The following is a 6,027-nucleotide window of genomic DNA, read 5'->3' on the forward strand; positions in this document are numbered from 1 at the left end:
ATGCCCGGGATGCAGCCACAGCCACCTGGTCGCAATGCCGGGAAATACAGCGGGTACCAGGCTCGGCACAGGCTGAACCTCGTGCTCCTGCTTTGCTGGAGACAGGTCCTTCAGTTCTGATTGTCAGTGCTCAAGCTCACTTGAGCACAAGGGATTACACACAACAGCACTTCTCTTAATTTCGTGTAAAGCTCCACAGTGCTTTGCAGTTTGCCTGCCACAGATGTCTAAACAATCTTCCTGTTCAAACGAGTAACAGCAATTAGCAGCAGCAGAACCCATCTCCTGAGAGCTCAGTACAAACCCCCAAACCCAGACGTTTACACATAGTTAGTTATAGCAGGAGGCTGACACCGTGTCCGTCCCCTCAGAGCCAGACGGCAGGGGTGGCAAATGCTTCCCCACTGCATGTTTTGAAACGCAACCCTATTTTTAAGAAGCAAACACCATGACAGTGATCTGAAGACTTCATTGGTTCCCCTGCAATGGTTGTTGGTGTGGCACCTTCCTACAGATGCCAAGAAGACTTGACTGTGCATTGCTTGGGGCCTTTGTGAAAAATAGAATCCATTATTCAATGAATGAATAACAGACTACATATTGTCCCATATTGTCCTTTTTTTTTTTTTTTTTGGGGGGGGGGGGGGGAGGTTGGTTTTGTTTTGTTAAGAAATGACCAGAAGAAATGCTAACAGAGACATGGAAAAACTTCCAGGTTGTGGATAATTTTGTGTGTTGCAATTTCCTACAATAAGGATATTTTTCACAGGCACACGATATTCCCTTGGAAAATCTGTGAACTGCCTGTCATCTCAGCAATAACTATGTGAAATTGATATGATTTCCTCTAACTTCATCACCTACCCTCTTCTGAATAGCAGCGGTGAAGGTTACAAATGCCACCAATTTTCCCTCAGTAGTTGCAAAAGGTTTGAATGTGCTTCTCTGGAACTGGAGCTCCTGGGACTTAAAAAAATACTCGGGGCTTCGCAAGAGGCTCCATTCAGTCAGCTGCCACAAATCATTTCTGAGCCGAGGCGCTCATATTTTCTGATTAAACCACTTTTCCCTGGCAAACTTCACTGACCAACTGCAACCAGAACAGCCTGCTCGCCATTATTCCACATTAAGGAGAAAGATGCTTTGGGAAACACAGCTCTTGTTGTCTTTAACATTGGAAGGACTCATATAACACTACTTGGGAGAAATTACAGGAGGAAAAAAAAGAGAGCAGGTCGAAGAACCAATGTCACTTCATCTCTCACATCCGCCGTTGCTTTTCTGAGTCTCAGCCAAGGCCGTGGAGGGCAGGGGAGCTGCAGCACACGCGTTCCCAGGCAGGCACCGGGCGCTTCAATAACCGAGGATGGGAGGAGATGGTGAGCCAGTGGAACCACACGTGCGGACTGCAGAGGCAGAGAATGAGGGATCTGTCTGTCTTCTGCAGGAGTTTTTTTGAAAGATTATTACCTGGAGCCCAGCAGTGACTTTTTGGCCACCTGAGTGAGCGGCATCCTGGTATCTGGATAGGGGAGAATGAAAACTAGCAGTAATACAAACAGTTCGAACTAGACTACTTAGTCTCCTGCAAAGGACCTTTTATTTTTCTGTCTTGGTTATGAGTGGTTTTATTTGATCAGCTTGAAATTTGACTTGAATGAGCATTTTAAAGTTGTATAGGAGAACTGCAGAGGTCTGAGTTTGACTTTTCACTGTTTTAACCTTAATCTAATTCTTTCTTTGCCATCCTATGCTTCCACACAAGTGCCTAAATAAAAATTTTATAATACTGTATATTTGTTTTGAGTATTTCAGGCAGGAAAATCACAAAATGATTCACAACCTCTTCCTATCATCTCCCTTACTCTTTTTGACAGCCATGGAGTAGAATATGGCTTTCTCCCTATGTCAGCAATTTAAGCAAAATGGCACTATTTTATCTACTCCCATTTCCTGTCATTTGAGTCTCTTCTCAGAGTATGACCCTGATTTCAAGCCCGTACTCTGTATCCGTTGAGAAAGTTTTGCTTCCTTCTATACCATCGTGCTGATTAGGCGCAGTCATTTATTTCTGTTATGGATACTTTCAGCTCATTTTTAACCTCAAAAGAGATTACATCAAGAATGAAATACTGGCCAATACCAGTAAAACCAAAATATACTACTTATGGGAATTTTTCTTCTCCACAGATGCAGTCTTCCTACATTTTCCCGAAGTCTCTTGATCCTTTCTATGTACATCTTTTTTGAAGTACAAAAACGTGATAGTTCTGGCTACTGCAACTGGGTGTGTAGGTGTTTTTTATTTTCTAAATAAAAAGTCAGCGTGACCAAACAATTTATGAACATCTGCAAATCAGTTAAGCCTAGGTCAGCTAGTGTTTTGTACAGGGAAAAGAATAAAACATCAAAAATTAAAACCAAATAAGAATAAAAGGCTGTGAAAAGTGGCTTTTTTTTTTTTTTTCTTACACCTTCGTTCTTTATTAAAGGAGGAAATCATATCTATTCTGATAAGGGAACTCCTGAGAAAGTATGATAAATGGAAGAGATGCAGGTGTGAACAGACATAAGGTTAAGTTTTTCAAAATTTGTGCAAATACTGTAACCAGTTACCTGGCTTTTAAATAACACATTTCAGAGTGAAATGGTCAGAACTACTCTCTGCACAACTTCTATCATCTTTAAGAAAAAGGGGTGCTTACTTCTTGATTATGAAATACAAAATGTCTGCAAAGGACTGGATTGTGGAGAGGAATTTGTACCACCGGATGATATGGACAAATGTCAGAAAGCCTTGAACCTTCTCCTGCCTGACACTCCTGCTCCTACTCACTGATCTGCTAGAAACTTGTCCTAGATCACAGTCCCAGCTGATGTGTGCCTCAGAGCCACAGGAATTGCTGAATTGCCTAGGTGTTATCTACTCAAATCACAGAATCACAGAATGACCGATAGAAGAGACCTCTGGAGGTCATCTGATCCAACCTCCTTCTCAAGCAGGGTCACCCAGAGCAGGTTGCCCAGGACCATGTCCAGGCGGCTTTTGGAGATTTCCAAGGAGGGAGATCCACAGCCTCTCTGGGCAACCTGTGTCACTGCTCTGTCACCCGCACAGTAAAGAAGTGCTGCCTGGTGTTCATACGGAACCTCCTGTGCCCTGGTTTGTGCCCACAGCCTCTTCTCCTGGCACCGGGCACTACTGAAAAGAGCCTGGCTCCATCCTCTCTGCACCCTCTCTTCAGGTATTTATACACATTGATAACATCCCTCCTGAGCCTCCTCTTTTCCAGACTGAATAGTCACAGCTCTCTCAGCCTCTCCTCACAGGAGAAGGTCTCCAGTCCCTGGACTACATTGGTAGCCCTCCACTGGACTCTTGCCAGTATGTCCATGTCTCTCTTGTATTTGGGGGCCCAGAACTGGACACTCTGGGAGTGGCCTCACCAATCCTTGAGCAGAGCAGAAGGGTCACCTCTCTTGACCTGGCGGTGATACTTTGCCTAATGTAGACGAGAATACCATTAGCCTTCTTAGCAGCAAGGGCCCGTTGCTGACTCATGTTCAACTTGGTGTCCACCAGGACCCCTAGGTCCTTTTCTGCAGTGCTGCTTTCCAGCTGGGTGGCCCCAGCATGTACTGGTGCTTGGGGCTGTTCCTCGCCAGGTGCAGGACTCCGCAATTTTCCTTGCTGAACTTCATGAGATTCTTGTCAGCCCACCTCTCTGAGACCCCTCTAGATGGCTGCATGACCCTCTGGTCAACCAGCCACTCCCCCCAGTTTCATGTTGTCTGCACATTTACTCCACCCCATCATCCAGACCCTTAATGAAGAAGTTAAACAGGGCTGGACCTCATCTTGACCCCTGGGGAAAAGGGGCACTACTCCCATTCCCACGGCACAGGTTTGCTCTTGTGGCTGGCCTCATACCTACCATTAGCAATGCCCACTTTATCTTTACACAGTCAGCTTGGAGATAGCAGACCACTGCAGAGGGGAGATTTCACCTGCTGGTATTATCTAGGAGCCCCCTTCGGCCTTCCTCCCACTGCTCACAACCCTTCTGCTCCTTGTTAACCCACATACTGCTTGGGTACATTAAGCTTTGCCACTTAGCTACAAATCTTTCCTCAGAAATTTTACCAAGAGGCCTTTCATCCATGATTTCACCCCGAAGAGGTCTCACCTACGTGTGGCATGACACGTGCAGGTACAAGGGCTGAATGGACCTCGCCTGGCAAACCAGGAAGCCAAAATTTGCACAGCTGATGCTAGAGACATTACGTGGGTACCCAGGCACAGCGTTGCAGCAGTTACTCCTCCAGTGACTCTGAGGCACAGTGAGTGGCTTCTCCCTCCACTCAAACTGGAACACTTAGTCTGAAACTCCACACTCACTCTGGGTATGAGAATAAGGCCCCAATCTCACGCCCATGGTTATTTTTTATGTTTTGGTTTTATAGGAACATGAAGACTTGGAAAGATTTCCTGATCCATGTCATGGCAGGCAGGCAAGCACGTTTACGAGACTGTGAGCACAGCAGTGGAACAGATCCATTTCTTTGTCTTGGAAACCTGAAGAACTAGGGGTGAGACCTGCTCTTGCCAAAATAAATGGAAATTCTGCTATTGAGATGACTGGGATTAGGATTTGCCCAAACTTGTAGCCTCAGAAATTGGCCACACTTTCTCTGTTCCTCTCGTTTCTAGACAGAAATGCAATTTAGAAGCTTCAAAGCTGTGTGCTAAGGTAGGCAGGACATTTAGCTACGGGAATACAAGATACTGCAAAGCAAATTACTTCAGAAGGTTTCCACCAACACAAGAAACTGCTTTAAAGTCTCTCTAAAATGTTGATGTCTGCAGGCAAAGAAACCGGGCCCTGTGACTACAAACTCTATTTGATAGCTGCTTCAAAGGGTATTTGAAAATACAGCGGCTAATTTTCTTGGTGATCTAAGGCACCAGCTGCAGGTACAAGGTGGTGCAGGAGGTACGTCCAGCTTCTAGCAGGAGCACATTTGAGAACTCTTTGACTGTAGATAAAACGTGACTTACAAAATGTGGCAACTTCGCAACGGGCAGACCTCACTTAATACAATTTTTGTCCTACCCACTTTGACTTAACCTCTGCAGCTCAGGCAGCCCGGGTAAGCTCTCTTCCCTGCAGACTGGGCCACTAGCTGTGCACGCCTCCATGAGGGCACATTCTTGCACGTCTGGGTACTTCTTCCTCAAGGAAATCATGGAAACCTAATCTGCAGGATTTGGGTCAGAAGGAAAAAAGGTTAAATTCTGTGCAAGGAAAAGCGTGCCAGGCTCAGAATAACTGTGCAGGATGGAGGTTGGTATGCTGGTCCTATGACAAGTTGTATTTTTTATTCTCAGGTTGGGTAAACTGGTAGGTACCTATATGAGCACACCCACGGGCAGGCGATGCTTGGGAGTGGGGAACCTCTTCTTGTCAAAGGCATGCCGTGAGTGCAGTGTTTTGCAGCTGACTGGCAGATCTCACCTCTCAGTGCAGGAATCTCAGGAATATTTGTTATGTTTTATACAGTGCCTCCCACTGAGCCTGGGCTCCTGCAGCCGCTGAGGCTGCCGCCCCTCCACCAAGCCCCCTTCCAGCTCTTCATGAGGCGAGCAGAGCACTTTGACAGCCTTCATCCAACTTGCTCCTGAAGGTTCACCTCTGCTGTCCCTCACCAGTAGTGAAATTAATTTTATGGTCTCAGCACTGCAAGGCTTCTTCCCTCTTCCTCCTCCTCACACACGACTGCGTTATTTTGATATATATATATATTTATTTTTATTATTCCTGCTCCCCTCCCGGGGGGTGCTGCAGTTTGCGTCCCACCCTACCTCGGCCGCCCGAGGCCTGCCCGCGGGGGCTCGGGGATCCGCCGAAGAGCGGGGCCGGGACCCCCCCCCCCCCGCCGCGCCCGGGGCCCCGTGCCCGGCCTCCCCCCGCCTCAGCGCCGCCCCTGCCGCTCCCCTCGCCGCCCGCCCGGGGAGGAAGCGCGGAT

The sequence above is a fragment of the Anser anser genome (genome assembly GCF_964211835.1).
Source record: "Anser anser genome assembly, chromosome: 3".
Classification (NCBI taxonomy): domain Eukaryota; kingdom Metazoa; phylum Chordata; class Aves; order Anseriformes; family Anatidae; genus Anser; species Anser anser.